The sequence below is a fragment of the Hemiscyllium ocellatum genome, chromosome 17, assembly GCF_020745735.1.
Source record: "Hemiscyllium ocellatum isolate sHemOce1 chromosome 17, sHemOce1.pat.X.cur, whole genome shotgun sequence".
Taxonomy (NCBI): Eukaryota; Metazoa; Chordata; class Chondrichthyes; order Orectolobiformes; family Hemiscylliidae; genus Hemiscyllium; species Hemiscyllium ocellatum.
The window spans coordinates 82,320,381-82,340,887 of record NC_083417.1 but is presented as its reverse complement, the minus strand read 5'-3'; the positions used below and the strand labels follow the sequence as shown (position 1 = coordinate 82,340,887).

Below are 20,507 nucleotides of genomic sequence, written 5' to 3'. Positions count from 1 at the left end.
ATGGTGGGGAGGGTGAGGGTGGGGAGACATTGATGAAGCAGCTGAAGATGTTTGTGAAGAGGAAGCTACCCTGAGGATCTCTCACAGAGGTGACCCAGGACTGAGATGATGAACACCTTCCTTTGTGTCATGTTTGATTCCAAACATTGGAGAGTTTTCTCTGATTCCCATTAAGTTCAGATTTGTTAAGCTCCTTGATGTCAACAGAAGTCAACAGAAGCCTTGATATCAGGGCCAGTCATTATTACCTGACCCCTTGTGTTAATCTCTTTTGTTCATATCAATAAGCCATGGTATAGGAGCAGCAAGGATTTTCTTCAAACAGGTGGCGTTGAATGTCAGGATTTCTCTTCTCAAGAGTGTTCAGGGAGCTCGATGACTGAAAGTATTTGAAGAGGAGGTAGATGGATATTGACCTGTCAGAGATTTGAGGGCGATGAAGAATTGGGTTTGAAAGAGGGTTTGAGACCAAGAGCAGATCAGCCATGATCTTAGTGAAGGGAAAGTCAGGTTTGAGGAGTGAACGACCTGCCCCTGAGTCTGATATTCTCACATGCTCTTATTGGAAAGTTAGTGGGTGTTATTTTCATGAATGTTCTGTTATTGAATGTTGCCGTCAGGGAGACCAGAGGATTGTGTGAGCCATCGCTGGGTGAAGTATGGGGGCTGTATTCATAGTGAATTTGGGTCTACAACATGACCAACAAATGGAGCACAAGTTTCAGAGAGGGGAAGCTCTGTAAAGAGAGATGAGAAGCCTCTTTCATACCCAGCCTGGGTTTTTACAATTACATTTCTCAAATCACCTCAAAGCGTGTGGGACGGTCTTGAAGGGCCGAATGATTTCCTCTGTTTCTGCTCACCAGGTTATAGAAGTAAGTAGCCTCCAAATGCTCCTGCCTAACAGGTTTAATGGGCTGAATGGAACACAGGGACACGGGATTGAGGGATAGGAGTGAGTCATTAGATACGTTCAACCTTCTCCACCAGGCACTAAGATTGTGGCTGATCATGTTATGGTCTCAGCCCCACTTTCCTGTCTGCGTCCCATTATCCATGACTCAGTTCCCTGTCAAATATTTCACTAACGCAGCTTTCAATCAATCAATGTGAACATAGAGACACCTACAAGATGACTAGGGGTTTAGATAGGGTTGACAGTGAGAACCTTTTTACGCTAATGGAGTCAGCTGTTACTAGGAGACACAGCTTTAAATTAAGGGGTGGTATGTATAGGACAGATGTTGGGGTAGATTCTTTACTCAGCGGGTTGTGAGTTCATAGAATGCCCTGCCAGTAGCAGTGGTGGACTCTCCCTCTTTATGTGCATTTAAGGGGGCATTGGATAAGCATATGGAGGCTATTGGGCTAGTGTAGGTTAGGTAGGCTTCGGTCGGCGCAACATCGAGGGCCGAAGGACATGTACTGCATTATATTTTTCTATGTTCTATGTCCCAAGTAAACGTCCAGTGAAGAGGATTCGGATTTGAAACGTACTTTCAGAATTTTCGTCATCCCTCTGACAGAATCAGAGTCATTCAGAACGGAAACAGACCCGTTAGTCCAATCTGTTCACTCCGATCAGATATCAAATCTGATCCAGTCCCATTTGCCAGCATTTGACCAATATCCCTCCTCTTTCAGATAGTTTTTAAATGTGCGATTGTCACCGCCTTCACTACTTCCTCTGACAGCACTTTCTGTACACACACCACTGTGTGTGTGAAACATTTAACTTCAGGTCCCTTCTAAATTATTCGTCCTCTGCCCTCCAACCTATGCTTTCCTGTTCTGGGATCCTGGGGAGCAGAACATGGCTGTTTAGAATAACACTCCAGGGGAAACACCTCAAACTAATCAACCTCTCCCTGAAGCTCAAACCTCCAGTCCTGGGACATCCGTGTACATCTTTTCTGCAGACAACTGAATTGTACACAGTATTCTTAAAGTGGCCTCACCAACATCCTGTACAGATACAACATGCCACCACAACTCCTATACTCAATGCTCTGACTGATTAAGGCAAATGTGCCAAATGTGTTCTGTACCTGCCTTAGACTCCACTTTCAAGGAACAATCTACCTGCAGCCCTATGTCCATTTGTTTCACAACACTCACCAGGCCCTTACCATTAAGTGTATAATTTCTGCCCTGATTTGCCTTCCCAAAATGTGTAACCTCGTATTGATCTAAATTAAACTTCATCTGTCAGTCCTTGCCCCTTTGTCCCATCTATTTGAGGTCTTGTTGTACTCTGAGATAATTTCCTACACCACCTTTCTGATGTCGTCTGTAACCTTACTAACTATGGCCCCAATATTCACATCTAAATCCTTGACATAAATGATGAAATGTTGTGAACTCAGTCCTGATTCTTACAGCACACTGCTGCTCACAAGCCTCCAGTCTGAAAAATACCCCTCTTCCTTCAAGACAATTGTGACTAGCTTCTTCTGTATCCCCATGTGACCGAACCTTACTAATCTGCCTACCAATCGGAATGTTATGAACACCTTGCTGAGGTCCATATAGACAATGTCTACCCAACTGCCTTCATCAATCTTCTTTGTCACCTCTTCATAAAACTCAATAAAATTAATGAGACATGATTTCCCATGCAGAAAGCCACGTTGTCTACCCCGATCAGTCCTTACATTCCCAAATGTATGTAAATGCTATCTCTCAGAATCCCCTCCAACAACTTACCCACCACCGACATCAGGCTCACCGGTCTATAGTTCCCCGGCTTTTTGGGTCACTGTTTCCTTTTCTAGTCCCACTCCTCCACTGTTCACAACAAATGTTAAATGTTACCAGGTCGGTGATATAGCCGATGATATCGGTCTCAGACTGGGTCAGGGTCAGTTTTAGGAACAAGTCAGGCTAGTATCGTTAATCTGCTCAAATAGCACGTTTCTGATCCAGAGCAATGTTATTCCAACTAAGGTGGAAAGATGAATGACAAACTGTTTGGGTATTGCAAATAAAGAACCGTTATTTCCCGTTCTAAATACACTGACACACACACACGCACACACACACAAAGTAGATTAGATTACTTACAGTGTGGAAACAGGCCCTTTGGCCCAACAAGTCCACACCGACCTACCAAAGCGCAACCCACCCAGACCCATTCCTCTGCACTTACCCTGGCACCTTACACTACGGACAATTTAGCATGGTCAATTCACCTAATCTGCACATTTTTGGATTGTGGGAGGAATCCCACGCAGACACGGGGAGAATGTGCAAACTCCACACAGTCAGTCGCCTGAGGCGGGAATTGAACCCGGGTCTCTGGAGCTGTGAGACAGCAGTGCTAACCACTGCCACCATGCCGCCCTTAAAATAAACAAAATCTCTGCAACCTTGTCAAAATATTAGTGTAACTAATGACAAAAGGAAAAATTGAGAGATTGTCCAAAATGTTATTCTGCTTCTGAAGATATTGTACTCACACAGTCGCTAGCAATGGGATTTTATCCTGGGAGGGTCGGATTTGGCTGAATTCCCTTTGCATTAGGCTGGCGGGAGGTTCCAGGTTAGCACAGTGGCTCAGTAGTTCGCACTGTTCCATCACAGCATCAGGGGCATGAGTTCAATTCCAGCCTCGGGCGACTATCTGCGTGGAGTTTGCATCTTCTCCCCTTGTCTGCGTGAGTTTCTGATGGGTGCTCCCGTTTCCTCCCACAGCCCAAAGCTGTATAATTCAAGTGGATTGGTCAAATAGTCCATAGTGTTCAGCGATTTCTACTCTAGGTGCACTAGTCAGTGGTAACTGGAAGGGCATGGGAAGGTTACTGATTGGAGGGTTAGTATGGACTTGTTGGGCAGAAGGGCTTGTTTCCACACTGCAGGATTCTATAAAAATAAGAATGGTAATGATGACAGTAGAGTTTTATTTTAGCTCGCACACGTTACTGTGATGAGGAATAATGAAGGAGAGAGAGTGCAATAGGCCGTTTCTTTTCAGACAGGTGACACTTTCTCCCTCTCTGAGTTGAATCACACAATAATGTCATTCTCTCCCAAACTGGACCATGTGAGGTCTCCTTGTACATTATCCAAACTATGTCTCCATCACATTCCCTGTTCCATGTCGGTGCATCATTGCTGCTGTCATACACAGAGCCATACCCTGAGCAGAAAATGGTCTCGGTCAATTTGAAGATATGTTTATATGGCCCTGCATCATTAAAAAATAAAATGTTTAATGTATTCAGAATACATAGAACATGGAACATAGAACAGTCCAGCACAGAACAGGCCCTTCAGCCCACCATGTTGTGCCGACCATTGATCCTCATGTAAGCACCCTCACATTTCTGTGACCATATGCATATCCAGCAGTCTCTTAAATGTCCCAAATGACCCTGCTTCCACAGCTGCTGCTGTGGCAATGCATTCCACGATCTCACAACTCTCTGTGTAAAGAACCCGCCTCTGACATCCCCTCTATACTTTCCTCCATCCAGCTTAAAACTATGACCCCTTGTGTTAGCCATTTCTGCCCTGGGAAATAGTCTCTGGCTATCAACACTATCTATGCCTCTCAATCTTGAATACCTCAATTAGGTCCCCTCTCCTCCTCCTTTTCTGCAATGAAAGAAGTCCGAGCTCTGTCAACCTCTCCTCAGAAGAGAAGCCCTCCAGTCCAGGCAGCATCCTGGTAAACCTCCTCTGAACCCTCTCCAAAGCATCCACATTTTTCCTACAATCGGGTGACCAGAAATGGACGCAGTATTCCAAGTGCATTCGAACCAATGTTTCATAGAGCTGCAACAAGATCTCACGACTCTTAAACTCAATCCCACTGTTAATGAAAGCCAAAACACCATGTGCTTTCTTAACAACCTTGTCCACTTGGGTGGCCATTTTAAGAGATCTATGTACCTGCACACCAAGATCTCTCTGTTCCTTCACACTGCCAAGAATCCTATTCTTAATCCTGTACTCAGCTTTCAAGTTCGACCTTCCAACATGCATCACCTCGCATTTATCCAGGTTGAACTCCATCTGCCACCTCTCAGCCCATCTCTGCATCCTGTCAATGTCCCGCTGCAGCCTACAACAGCCCTCTACACTGTCAATAACACCTCCAACCTTCGTGTCATCTGTAAACTTGCTTCAATCCCCTCATTCAAATCATTAAATAAAATTACAAAGAGTAGAGGCCCAAGGACAGAGCCCTGTGGAACACCACTCACCACTGACTTCCAGGCAGAATATTTTCCTTCCACTACCACTCGCTGTCTTCTGTTGGCCAGCCAATTCTGTATCCAAACAGCTAACATAGATACCTGTGTTAAAATGAATGTTTTGTTTTAACAAATACAGAAATTGCTGGAAAAGCTCGGCAGGTCTGTCAGCATCCAGATGCTTTTTACATGATGTAGTTGTACCAGCCTCCACCACTTCCTCTGGCAGCTCATTCCATACGCACACCATCCTCTGTGTGAAAAGGTGTCCCTTAGGCCTCTTCAAAACCTTTCCCCTCTCACTTTCCACCAATGTCCTCTAGTTTTGGACGCCCCTAAACTGGGGAAAAACCTTGGCTACAAACCCTATCCATGACCGTTCTGATTTTATAAACCTTTCCTGCTGCGAAATGTGACTTCAATCAACACGAATGGCTGTACTTTCAATAATCCAGGGCCGAAATGCTGAAATGCAACACCCACACCTGTTCTTTCTCCACCAAGTCACATCTCTAAATCCAGTTTCATCAGTTTGTTCAGATATATTAGGAGACACTTCTGTGGGATTTACACCGAGACCTTTGTGCCCGGAGGTAGGGACACGAGCACCACTCGGCAATAACCATAAAGCTGTAACATTATTCTCCTGTGTGTTTGTTCATCAGCCTGTCCTGAGATGCTGTGACATACCTCTGCAACAGGCAGGACATGAATCCACACCTTCTCATCCAGAGCTAGGAACACTACCAAACAATGTCAGGAATTGGAATCAAACCCAGAGCCATGACTCAGAGACAGGGACACTACCCAGTACACTACTATACCCAGATTTTGGGTCACATTTTAAGGGGCAGCATTCAGCTAGGTGTGGAATTATTATAATCAGGTTACCATTACTGAACTACACAAAACATTTTGTTTTGTTAAACAAGTGCAAGATCGAAATTAACTATGAACATCTTTAATCGCTATTATCTGTAGTCTGCAATATTAGGGACAGAAATCCTGCAGACACACTCTGCCCAGTGAAGGCTCTGAAAAATAGGTAGTTATTACTGAACACCAGACACGGAGAAAGACCATAATTTCTGGTCACAAAACACCGACCAGTATAACCCAACTCTCACGTGTGTCTGCCCTCTGCCTAAAACCATGAAATGATACCAGGCCGCTGAGTACTGTCCAGCCTTTCCTCCCCACTGACTGTGTCTGCAATCCGTCCCTCCTCCCCCTAACCACACAAGGCAAACTAAGCTCAGGGTCTTTGTGAAAATCAAGGCCGGAATGTGCAGGCCTCCTGGAGAGGGGTGGGCATTTTAAAATTAAACGGGGAAGGTGAGGAGGTGGGAATATCACTCACTGGCCGAGGCGTGGCAGATGGAGTTTAGTTTGGATTAATGCGAGGTATTGGATTTGGTAAATCAACAAGAGCAGGACTTATACAATTAAACGTAGGGCCTTTGGCAGTGTTGTAGGACAGAGACCAAGGCCGTCAGGTATAATTCTTTAAAAGTTGCATCTCATATAGATAATGTGGTTAAGAAGGTGTTTACCACAATTGTCTTCAATGGTCAGACCTTTGAGTATCGGAATTGGGACGTCATGTTGAGGTTGTACAGGACATTGGTGAGACCTCTACCGGAATACTGTGTCCAGTCTGGACATCCTGCCCGCTCATTCCATAGGCACACCACCCTCTGGGTGAAACAGCTGCCCCTTAGGTCACTTTTAAATGTTTCCCCTTTTACAACTATGTCCTCTCGTTTTGGTCTCCATTACCCTTATAAAATACATTGACTATTCACTTTGATATTATTGACCTTGATATTATTAAGCTGGAGAGGGTTCAGAAGAGTTTAACTTGGATGTTGCTGGAAATGGAAGGATTGAGCTATAAGGAGAGGCTGAATAGGCTGGGATATTTTTCACTGGAGAGTGTGAGATGGAGGGGTAAGTTTGCAGAGGTTTATAAAGTGATGAGGGGTACAGATAAGCTGTAGGGCTGATGTCTTTTCCTGAGAGTTAGGGATTCAAAACGGAGGGATATTTTAACGTGTGAGGAAAAAAGATTTACAAAAGTCAGGAAAGGTAATTATTTTAGACAGAAACTGGCTTGTGTGTGGAATGAACTTGCAGAGCATGTCGTGAAAACAGGTACAGTTACAACGTTTAAAGGACATTTAGATCAGTACATGGATAAGATATCAGTTTGGATGGTGCTGTGAGCAGCTGCCCTCTCTCTGAGTGAATCCCTGTTGGTTTTCACCTTCTACCAATGCCTGTGCAGTGGCGTGTGGAGGCCAGCAGAGGGAGGCATTGCATCACTTTCAGCACCACAGAGACTGCCAGACCTGCCCCACACAGAGACACACAGATACACACACAGCAATTGTTAGGACACAACATTGAGCTCTTCTGGTAATTTAAACTAAACATAAATAAATGCTCAATTCGCCTCATAAACTGTTGAAATATGAGTGACAGAGAACTCCCAAATTCCACTGTTTAAATAAAAACAACAATGTAGTTTTTAACACTGAACGTGAACTGAAAGAGACCCTCTATCTCTTAACTGCTTATAACCCGACTCCAGCTCTACAGTAATATACTGTTTCTGGGTCTGCCATCCTCTCATATCACAGGTACTTGTAAGCTCTCAGTTCAGAGCAGCATTCACCCTTGCTTAAAGGTACAGTACACACTTTCACCTTCATCCCATTATACCCTGATGAATATAGATAAGTGGAACCTATCCGGATTTCTCTTGCTCTGTGGTTTGTCAATATTTCATCTACTCTGTCTCGTATATGTCAGGATTTTTGTTATTCCATTGACAGTATGTCATTATTCGATTCTGTCCTTGGGAATATATCAGTATTTCACTTGCTCACACTCCTGTGTGTGGGGCAGGATTTCAGTTGTTTCATGGGCACTGTGACACTGTGACAATCTTAATATTTGTAAATGGTACCAAACCTGCAAGAGTTGTAAAGTCTATGGAGGACAGTGTGGAACTCTAACAGGACAGTGACACGCTGGTAGACGGGGATCAATGCAGAGCAGTGTGAGGTGATGCACTTTGGTATGAAAGATAAAGAAAGACAGTTTAAAACAGGCTGTCCATTATAAAGGGGCTGCAGGAATAGAGAGCGCTGCGTGTATATGAGCACAGATTGTTGAAGATGTCAGGACAAGTGGGGAGAGCAGGAACTCTCACAGATTAGTGTCAGTATCTGAGCTGTTCATAGGGGGCGGTGAGGGAGGGAGCCTCCGTGCTCCCTTCCTGGGAGGTGATGGTGACGATGTGTTGTGAGCCCACCCTCCTGCCCCCCGAGACCGTGGGGATTCCATTTGTACCAACTCGACACAGAAGGGAGATGGCATCAGGGCCACGGCTTCTAAGTTGTGCCCGGGGGAAACGGAACTGCCAGTGGGTTTAAAGTGAGAGTTGCCCTTCACTGAACATTGCTCCTTACTCGGTCGGTGGGACGTGGATGTTTCAGAATCCCCACATGAGGCTTCCAGGGTTGTACCAGGGCCCTCCCCACATGGCGAGGTGAGGGGTGAGGGAATGGATATCGAGCACTCCACCACCCGGCTTGGCCCTTTCCGTCCTACTGCAAGCTGTTTCTCCTGGAATGGGAGAAAGGGAGGGTGGGAGTGGGTGGCCCTGCTGTTAGTGCCGGTGTACATGGGGGACATGGGGAGGGGTTCGGATGGAGTCAGTCCACAGGGTTGTATCCATGGAGTGTTATTAGTGTGAGGGGTAAAGTGGAGGGAGCGAGTGAGAGAGAGGGAGAGAGAGAGGGGAAGAGAGGGGGGAGAGAGAGAGAGAGTGGTGGGGTGGGGGGGGGGGGGTAGGGAAGGTGCCATAACAGATATACAGTGAGCAGAGAGAATACAGTGACCCTTATCCTGACAGAGCGGGGAAGGTTATTGATGCTTGTCCTGTATTGCTGGACATTTCTGCAGACCGCAGATACTGCACTGAGCTGGGTGGGGAGCTCAGACCATGCTCAGTGGGTCTGGTGGTGTGGCTCCCTCTGGGAAGAGAATGGTCACCCTCTGTACTAGCCCATCCACCTGGACCGCCGTGGCACCAGTGCCAGGGGTCACAGAATACCCAGGGGCATGCATGATGGGTGGGAGAATCGGGCTGGTATTGAATGAGAGGGACACCATGGGTAGTTAACGAGGTGAGTTCAACACGATAGCACCAAGAAATTAGCACAGCCTCGTGTGGATGATCCTTCTATTCCTGGGGCCGCACGGTGGCACAGTGGTTAGCACAGCGCCATAGACCCGTGTTCAATTCATGCCTCAGGCGATTGACTGTGTGGAGTTTGCACATTCTCCCCGTGGGTTTCCTCCGGGTGCTCCGGTTTCCTCCCACAGTCCAAAGATGTGCGGGTCAGGTGAATTGGCCATGCTAAATTGCCCGTCGTGTTAGGTAAGGGGTAAATGTAGGGGTATGGGTGGGTTGCACTTTGGCGGGTCGGTGTGGACTTGTTGGGCTGAAGGGTCTGTTTCCACACTGTAAGTAATCTAATCAATGCACTGGGGTGGGGTACACAGCCCTACATGCTGGCAGGATAACTGCTCCTGGGTTACAGCTTAATTCACGGGTGATCACTGCACAGGTTTCTGTACTGGTCAGACTGTCTGGCTGAGGTTTATAGATAATACAATGATGTGGTCAGTGCAGCTCCCCGTGCTGGATGGATATGTAGCCTGTGCACAGTACATCATGTTGGGAGAATGGATAGAGGGGAAAGGTGATGGACAGGTCACGGAGCTCCCCGGAACGTTCTGTCCGACATTCTATAACTGACATTCCCCGTGTTATAAGTGAATTCTGTCTAGGCTTTCTGAATCTCCGGAGAATAGTTCCTGACACTTGGCTAACTATTCTAACTCTAGGGATCTGATTCAGAACAACCGAGTCCTGCCTCCGAACTCTGCCAACCGCGGACTGTCCTTTAACCCTTGTATCAAGGGAGACTGTCCGCAAAGTTAAGTTCAAAAAGGCGAACTCCAAGTTGACTGGTATCAGCCCTTATCCCCACCGGCTATCACTTCTCCCGTGGCAAATCGAAATACTGCGAGACACACACAAACGGAGCAACAGATGTTTATTCAATCTTCGAAGATTGGGCGAGTTCCAAACTGGACTTCGGAAGTCGCAACGGGAGATTTTACAGCACTAATACTTATACATTATTTTTCCATTCAAATACATTGGTGATAATTTCATTGGTTTAAACATCTCACGCTATGGATTTTTCTTACATTAAAAATCATTAATGACAATTCCATTGGTTAAAGCATTTCACGCTTTTCTCTGCCAATTTCTTTAATTAAAATGTTATATTATTTTACAATTTCTGCTACTAGTTATAACATTTATTGATGTCATGAAAAGAGCTTTCATTGTATTTTGCCCTCTGTGTCTAACTGAAGCATTCCTTGGTTTCTTGCCCAAGGTTACCATGTTCTTGGCATAACAGAGGCGACTTCTAGTTCATGCTTCATTATGGCCTAGTCGATCATTAGTTTCATAATTTAGCTTTTATTCATTAAATCTCAGTTTTAGTACAGTGAGTGTGTGTGTAGGTGTGTGAGTGAGTGTGTGTGTATGTATGTGTGTGAGAGTGTGTGTAGGTGTGTGTATGTGTGTGTGTGTAGGTGTGTGTATGTATGTGTGTGAGTGAGTGTGTGTGTAGGCGTATGTATGTGTGTGGGTTATGTGTGAGGTGTGTGTGTGTGTGTGTGTGTGTGTGTGTCTGTGTGAATGCATGAAACTGCAGAAATTACATTAACCATATCAATCCCCCCTGTCTTTTTATGCAGTCTGTAATTTCTGCAACATAATCATGGCCTGTCTATTCCAATCAGCCTCAGGATCATTTGCATCAGCTTGAAGGTGAATGCCCACAACTGTCTGCGGGTCACTCTTAATCAAAGTAGTCTCAGTAAGGCGGGTAATTAGACCAAGCAGACATGGAATTATACAACAGCCCAAAGCAACTAAAATCCCGATTACCAACAGAAGTGTAATCACCACTGAGACTATCACCCCCTTCCATTTATCGAACCACCGCTCTAGCCAGCCAGTCCAATTAGTATTTACACCTGAATTCTCAGCTATCTCATCAGCCAGTGCCTGGAGACCTTCCAGGGCACGGGTCACCGAGCCATCAGGGGCCGTATTGTTGGGAATAAAAGTACAACATTGAGAGCCTATCATGACACAAACCCCCCCCCCCCTCCCCCCTTTTCAGCTAAGAGCATGTCCAAGGCCAGTCTATTTTCCCAAGCCATACGACTGGTGGCATCCAGTTATTCGGCCAAACCCTTTACTGCATCTCTAGTGTGGTTAATAAACCGTGCTTGGTTATAATAAATGTAGTTTATCCAATCCACATTCTTATTAATAGTAACCCACCAGAATAGGGATGATTCAAAGCCTGCTGAAGTCTGGTTACGAGCTTTGAACTCATCAGGCACCCCCCTAGGGACCCCTATTGAATCAAGATAAATCCTTTCATCAACAGAAGTGGGTAGCAGTGATCTCTTATCTCTTCCTTTTCTCCCAACTCACTGTTCTCTTTCAAATGCCAAGGTGAATGGTATTGCCAATTGTACAATTGCACATATCCCCTTTCAATCAGGGGGCAGGGTGGGTCTCAGTAGTTTTCCTCCACAATACCACCACAGATCCGCTCGGGGAACGTTTAAAGATGAGTAATTTCTTCCTTCCACTGCTTCAGTAACGTTTTTAATCACCGAACACAATCTCAGCTCCCCCAAATCAATAGATCCACCCTGTCTATAAACACACGATGTGTGATTCCCAACAGCGGCAGAAAACACAGGGGGAGCTTGCCTCTTATGTCCTTTTAAGGAAGAGAACATCAAAGACAAAGAGGCACAATTCGGATTTTTCCATGCAGTCTCATCTTGATATAGGGCTATCATGCATTCCATGCCCTGTTTGTTTCGCTCCCACCCGAACGGAAAGGGAACTACCTGAGACACTGTCCTACCGGAGGCACATGCATAGCAATTGCTTTTGTTCAGACTTTTTACAGTATATTTAACCCATTCAATCCAGGCATTTGTTTATCCATATCCTGTTTCTATTTCAAGAGTCTGTCTCAGGTCTTTAACCTCTATAATCTGCAGTGACTTTGGATCAGTGTAAGGGGTTAACGGTTGCAGTTTAGAATCAAGGAATCCCAAAGGCTGTCCCCGTCCGACGCCAGTTCAAAAATAGCAGCCCACAAAACGCTTCCCATACACTGTCATCTCTATCTTTAAATCTTTACTAAGGAGTTGGGACCCATTTTTATGGGGAAATGAGTCTTCAGAGGAAGCATTTTTAATGGTGAGATATATATAGGATGACACTTCCTGTCAAAACAGTTTAGGGCTGGGCTAAAGGGGGCTCTATGGATAGTGATGCTAGGCGGTGGCTTTTGCGGTTCCGTAGGGTGTGAAGAAATATCTTCGAGGAAAGATATTCCCTTTGAAACTCTACATCTGGGCATTCTACTTAGGCTGCAAGCATCAATTTTTATAACTTGTGGAAATTCCGAAACAGAAATCATTAACACAACATCTGAAAAAGATATATGAGCAAAACTCAGAAGTAACAGGAATAGCAGCATAATTCTGACTAGTGCTAAGAACTTAAACAATATATCAAAGCACAAAACAAGATTTACATACAATTCTGAAGAAACAGTCCCCGCACTCACGTCGCCATAGTATAGTCAGTTAATCAAAGTCTGTTCAGTCTAAGTTATAGTGGGTCACGTGTTGATTCGGCTGTCCAGACTCCTTTCTTAACTGGAGAGGTGACTGGCCATTTGCCAGCTTTTCTCCGCCGTTCAATGGTGAGGAGTACTAGGAACGGGCCGTCCCACACAAGTTCGAGAGTTAACTGTTGTCAGTGTTTGATCAAAACCCCTTCACCGGTTTCAATAGTGTGCACAGCGAAATCCAGAGGTGGTGTCTGAGTCAGGAATCCCTGGTGGAGTAAACGAGAAACAGCGAAGCCCAGAGTCTCAACATATTTACAGATACAAATATCTCATGACTCAAGCTCTAGGTGATAAATACTCAAACATTCATGCACTAACGAACAGATGACTTTCAGCCAGAAACACAACAAAATGTAATAGCTTCCGCTCTCTCTCTGTAGGTCCTCACACACAGCTAGTCTCTCTCTCTCTCTCTCATACGGTGTTGGTCTCTCTGTCTATGTCTGCCTGTCACTGTCTCCTGTGTCTGCGCATCGGAGCTCATAGCGACCTCCCCTCGACCACCAGGTCTTCAAGTGCTAATTCTTTTCCCCAACTATCTCCACTCGCAGTCTCCAGTACTGCTGGGCAGTCCTCATGTGGCAGATCTTCCCCCCCCCCCCCTTTTTCCCGGAGGTCACTGCTCTACATATGGAACTGTTCAGGGTCGGTTGTCAGTAACATTTTAATGTTTTCCCTGTGTCTGGGCGCATCCGCCCCCGGAGCTCCCGCTCCCTACCTACCGTTTTTCAATGCAGCCCTACGCGCTGTATAGCCCCCACGAACAATCTCAGCGCAATACAGTCTACTTACTGTCTCAACGTCCTGAAACTCACTCTCAAGTTACCCATATTAATTCGCATCTACCCTCAGAGTTTATGTTCCCCCCTGCCTTATCAGCAGCCTATTTCTTTGTACATCTGTTCCGGAGCCACTGCTCCCCTGCCTCATTTTCCTGAAGGTGGATACCACCCCTCATGTCGTGTGAATTTGGAATTGTTCTAACTTATTACTACCTTGCACTCAATCTCATGAATGGTCCTCCTTTCCAGAAGAAGTCAGCCGGATTTGAACATGCTCCCACCTCTATCTTAAGGTCCTCTCTATCTAAGAGCACTGCCTCATATTTCAGGATTCGGGAGTCTGTGAGCCATCGTCCCGCTTTTTGATTCAGAATAGTGCGGACTTGGTGAGGAGTAACCACAGTCAGTGGTGCTCCAAACGTCAGTTTCTGGCTTTCTTCCACTAGCTTAGCAGTGGCTGCTACTGCTTGTACACATTCGGGCCAACCCCGTGAGACAGGGTCTAGAATTTTGGAGAGGAAAGCTACAGGTTTTCTATGCCCCCCCCCCCCCATTCTTGAGTTAAGACCCCAAAAGCTGTCCCGCTTTTGGCATTAACAAATAGTCTAAAATCTTTATTAAAATTTGGCAAGCTCAAAACGGGTGCTGTAACTAATTTTTCTTTTAAAGTTTCAATCAGCATTTTTCCTTCTAGGTCCAATTTAATCCTGTCCGGAGCTTCTTCCGTTAGCTGTAGATATAGCTTTTTTTGTAAGAATAGCATAGTCATCTATCCAGAGTCTGCAATAACCCAGCAAACCCCAGGAACTTTCTGAGTTCTCTTTTAGTTCTGGGTAATCCTAATTCTACAATTCCCTTTACTCTTTCAGGGCTTATTCTCTTCTGCCCTTGACTGATCAATTGCTCTAAATATCTTACTTCCCGTTCCACATACTGTAGTTTGTTCTGACTAACTCGCAATCCCTTCACTGCAAGGTAGTTTAATAAATCATTGGTTCCCTGCTGTGTGTCAGTTTGGGTGGGACCGGACAACAGGAGGTCGTCCACATACTGAATTAACTTTAAAGTTGGTCTTAAAGTCAAGCCCTCAAGAACTTGTTCTAGGATCTGTCCAAACAAGTTTGGTGACTCGGTAAAACCTTCAGCTAAGACAGTCCACCTATACTGCTGTTTTCTCCCAGTATCAGGGTCCTCCTTAAGTTCTAATAAAATCATATCATGAGAAAAAAAAATAACGTTGAGCATTCATAAAATTACAATCAAAAATAGCGCACTGAATCAAATGACAAACAACAAGTTTCACACATAAAACCATTAACAAACAGATGAATTCAAGCCAGAGCACAAAGTGTTAAACTGCTTGTTAGCTGAGAAGCCTTTTTTAAAAAAAAATCCATACACAAACACAAATTCTCACATCCACAGAGACTTTTTTTTACAATCAAATTTACACACACAAAGACACACATAAATCTTCACCAACACAAAATTCCTATTGGGGGCCGGCCCACAAAGACATAAATATTCAGATTTAGATAACCACCTTATTTATCCGACTCCTTTTGTCTTTCATACAGTCATCCCTTATTACTGACTTTCTCAACCTCCTGTAACAACTCCGACTCATTTCTACCGTTCCCGTCCTCTATCTTCTGTAACCTTTACCATCCGTCATCCTATTTCCCCATCTGGGTCTATACCCGAACATTTCCTAACCGACTCCCTTAATCTGTGTAAGAATGCACAGGGAGACTCGTCCTTTCCCTGCCTCAGGTCGAAAACCTTGGCTAAATTTTGTTGTTTGGGGATGCAAGTTTGTATCCTTGGATTATCAAATTTTGCATGTCTAACATATTATTGCACCCTTCTATATTGTGGTGGTCCCAGTTTGGGTTCTGAAGGGGATATTTGTCTTCACCCCTAACCATCCCCCTCTCATGCCAAATTGTCCGGCAAGCTTAATACCGGCACTGCTACTAGTTTTTTAAAATCTCAATTAACACTTTCCCTATCCAGTATCCCCATATAAGTCTCCTTTCTCTCCCAGTAAATAGTATATTCAAAAATAGACATTAACTCAGCCCACATATACAGACTGGGCCTCAAAAATTAATTTGTTCTGACAATCCTATCGGATTCTCATCCAGGACCGTCATTTCCTTCTAAATGTTCCGACCTCCCCACTGGTGAGGGGGTCACACACAAACCCAATCTCCTTGTCCCCTATCGGCACTTTAGTCGATACGTTCTTCCTTTTTTTAAGAAATATTGCAATGTTCCTAGCTTCTCATATCCTCAAACACCAATTTATTAATTCATGCTTGACTAACTTTAAAGCCTGTTCCTAACTTGTAAACATATTTATATATTTACGTCCATTTATTCAGTACTTAATATTTAAAATGTAAAATGCATACAGTTCCCAATTTTGAAATCCACTGTAATCACCCAGATTTAGTACTCTAATTTAGATCCAAAATTAGTTTTCTTATGTACTCCTGACCAATTATTTCTCAATTACAATACTTTAGGTCGTAAAATAATCAGAGCTGTCTTACAATAATTTGTCAATTCAAGTTTAAAAAAAAATTCTAATGGCCGAATCCAAGGTCTCAGATAATAACCATGGAAGTTATCGTCTTTTTTTCCCCGACAGTCTACTGTTGAACTGAAACTACAACTGTCCTTCACATATTGAAAATAAATCATGTTAAGTTTACATAAAGATCACATTTAAAACAATCCTGGAACTCAAGCTCCAGTGAATAAAACTTCCTCATTCAATCACCAACAAACCAATGTGCATTCAAACCGAATCACAGAGGGTTAAATCTTTTGCGAGCAGTTCTTGCACTCTCTCTCTCTCTGTCGGTCTTACTGCAAGCTGCTGGTAAAAAAAATAAACTTCAGTTGTCTTATATAATTTGAGTTTAATGGGGCTACAACAAATCCTGTGGTCCGTTCCCCAAACGGGACCTCCCGTAGGGGACACAGTCTCACTACTTCTTTATCACCTTTTCCCCTCATCTCTCTCTCCTTTAGTCGTGCAGATCTCCTTACCCCCTCAGCCCCTGCTGCTGTGGCTTCCACGTCCCCTTCGCCAGATCCCCTGGATCCCGCTCCCGATTCTCCAACGGCCGCTGCCGTTTTTCCTCCTGAAGAGCATATGGCGGGGGTGCCACAGGCGGGGGTAAGTTCTCTAATACTTCCCACTTACTCTCATTCAGTGGGGTTAAAGGATATAAGGGTACTGGGGTTGGAGCAGTTGCTGTCAGGTTCCCTACCCAACATGCAGCATACTCGCTCTCTTTTAAACCTGGATACTGTTTATTCTTTACATAATCATTTAAAATTTAACAAACCCAATCCTCGTCCGATCCAAATTTTGGCCAGATCACTGATGGCGGACGGATGGGTTCTTTTACCCAAACAAAACAGCAGTATTTTATCATTTCCTTTTTCTTTAAGCCCCGACTTTCGTAGGGACTCCAATTCCCCAATTTTCGTCCCAGCGGACTATTAAGGGGAATCTGTGGGGTTTCGTTTTCCCGTTCCTTTTTAGACCTGGAACCTCGGCCACCCATGGTTGGTCTTCAGGCTAACCTACACTCTGGTTACTCAATTAACCCCGGTTACCTGTCACAAACACCGAGTCGACAAGGCAGTGAACCCTTCTCAACCGCGAAAGCCCCAAAATACCAGAGAAGGTTCTTACCTTGATCCTGTGCACGGAGTTGTCCGACTCAAAGTAAAAAATCACCTTTTTACTTTTTCGAAGCTTCAACCTTTTTACTTTATTATGAGCGCTTCCTATTCACATCGTTTGCTCAAACATCTGTGTGTGTCACAGTGTCCCAGAATAATTCAGAGCCTCCCGTGGGAGTTCTGTTTAGGATCCCGGACACGAGCCCCCAAATTTGTTATAAGTGAATTCTGTCTAGGCTTTCTGAGTCTCCGGAGAATAGTTCCTGACACTTGGCTAACTATTCTAACTCTAGGGTTCTGATTCAGAACAACCGGGTCCTGCCTCCGAACTCTGCCAACCGCGGACTGTCCTTTAACCCTTGTATCAAGGGAGACTGTCCGCAAGGTTAAGTTCAAAAAGGCGAACTCCAAGTTGACTGGTATCAGCCCTTATCCCCACCGGCTATCACTTCTCCCGTGGCAAATCGAAATACTGCGAGACACACACAAACGGAGCAACAGATGTTTATTCAATCTTCGAAGATTGGGCGAGTTCCAAAATGGACTTCGGAAGTCGCAACGGAAGATTTTACAGCACTAATACTTATACATTATTTTTCCATTCAAATACATTGGTGATAATTTCATTGGTTTAAACATCTCACGCTATGGATTTTTCTTACATTAAAAATCATTAATGACAATTCCATTGGTTAAAGCATTTCACGCTTTTCTCTGCCAATTTCTTTAATTAAAATGTTATATTATTTTACAATTTCTGCTACTAGTTATAACATTTATTGATGTCATGAAAAGAGCTTTCATTGTATTTTGCCCTCTGTGTCTAACTGAAGCATTCCTTGGTTTCTTGCCCAAGGTTACCATGTTCCTGGCATAACAGAGGTGACTTCTAGTTCATGCTTCATTATGGCCTAGTCGATCATTAGTTTCATAATTTAGCTTTTATTCATTAAACCTCAGTTTTAGTACAGTGAGTGTGTGTGTAGGTGTGTGAGTGAGTGTGTGTGTATGTATGTGTGTGAGAGTGTGTGTAGGTGTGTGTATGTGTGTGTGTGTATGTGTGTGAGTGAATGTGTGTGTAGGTGTATGTATGTGAATGCATGAAACTGCAGAAATTACATTAACCATATCACCCGGAATGTTCTGTCCCTGACGTTGTTAGTTTGTGAACGGCCGGACGTCAGTGAATTGAACAAACGATAAGATCCCGAGGGAAGAGATCCCGTTCCAGGGAGAGGAGACACTGTTCCGAAGCCCCCTCAGACAGTTAAAGGGGGAATACGTTTTCCCTGCGTTTACATTTCTCCACGACACAGGATCGACAACAATTTAGACCAAAATACGGGAATCCCAAACTCCGTTTGTCTTCAGGAAACTGGGAGAGAATCCTTCAGGACAGGAACGTTCCCACTCTCCGTATTAGGAACTGGGAAGGAGTGATCTGTGTCTGCTCTCGAGTGATCGAGTGTGTGGGAATGTTCTAGAAACCATTCTGTCCTTATGGATGTGTCTCTGTGTGTTTGGGGAGGGAGGGTTTCTTGTGGTTTATGTCACATTTTTGACAGTAATTCCGACCTTCCCATTTGTTATTCCAGCTCCAATTATTTTAATAAATCCCTGAATACAGGGACACATTTGAAAATCTCACTGGGTCCCCGATCAAACGGGTCCCTTTGCCTCCAGGCTGATGGATAATGGGTTTGTTTTCCTTCCTCACAGTTAACGTAGTGACCATCTACGTCCTGCTTTATAAAGATTGTGGATTGTCTCCATGTGTCAGACGTTACCTGGGGGCCATGGCAGCGGCGGATCTCCTGGTCATTATCCTCGACCTGATCCTGAGACACATTCCCATTGTTTATAAGGAACAGTTTTATTTCCTGAGGCACTCCGTCCCCGTGTGTAATGTCCACGCTGTCCTGCTTTATGCAGCCACTGACTGCTCTGTCTGGTTCACCGTCACTTTCACCTTTGATCGGTTTGTGGCCATTTGTTGCCAGAAGCTGAAAAGTAAATATTGCAGTGAGAAAACGGCGGCTGTGGTTCTGGGAGCAGTGACTGTGCTGAGCTGTTTAAAGAACATTTCTGGTATTTTATGCTCACGGCTCGGTATCGGCTGTGGAACGGCCCCTGGTTTTGTGATGTAACAGTCGCTGTTCGAGTCTCCAGTGTCTGGGTCACAATCGAGTTCCTCCAGTACATTCTAACCCCGGGTGTCCCATTTCTCCTGATTCTGCTGCTCAATGTTCTCACCGTCAGACACATTTTAGTGACTAGCAGAGCCCGCAGGAGACTCCGCGCTCACACCAATGGGGACGCTCAGTCTGACACTGAAATGAGAAACCGAAAAAAATCCATCGTTTTACTGTTTGTGATCTCGGCCAATTTCATCCTGTTATAGTCAACGTTAATGCTGTATTCTACATGGGGCCGGATGTATGATTTGGGGTATCAGTCTGTGTTTCTCCATCCCTTTGTGCAGGAATTGGGCTTCATGCTGCAGCTCCTCAGTTGCTGCACAAACACCGCGACTTATGCCGTGACCCAGACTAAGTTCAGGCAGCAGCTGAAGAATGTGCTGAAATATCCCTTCACCCAAATCCATCCATTCATCAAATTCCCTCATTAATCACACCATCCGGGATTTTCTCATTTCAGTTCAGTGTTTCAGCGATGGAGCAGCCTGTCGCTATGGTAACAGACTGAGGGGAGCGCTGGGTTGTCCATCCTTATCCCACAGGGGGGGTGTTACAGGGAAACATTTCAATGTTTCTCACAACTCAGGGGCCAGTGAGAAAAGGCACCATCCCACTGACATGTTTTTTTTGCTCTGTAATTATCTGGTCTATCCCTGCTGCCATTTAATGGCACACTTAAACCCTCACACTCACTCCATCCGTCAACCTGACCCGCTTTCAATCGCTTCATCAACTTCACCATGATCCCCACACACACAATCCGACTCTGTCACATCGACCCACTCACATTCACTCCAT

The 20,507-nt window shown here is 44.8% G+C and overlaps 1 long non-coding RNA gene across 1 annotated transcript; it reads right to left on the bottom strand.

Annotated features, from left to right (window-relative positions):
• Positions 1–3,999: 3,999 nt before the first annotated feature.
• LOC132823833 (uncharacterized) lies at positions 4,000–19,388 on the bottom strand. The gene is made up of 3 exons (XR_009645595.1): positions 19,299–19,388; positions 5,208–5,300; positions 4,000–4,186 (listed from the first exon to the last, which is right to left on the bottom strand). It is a non-coding gene; the product is annotated as an uncharacterized LOC132823833 (long non-coding RNA).
• Between the last annotated feature and the right edge of the window lie 1,119 nt (positions 19,389–20,507).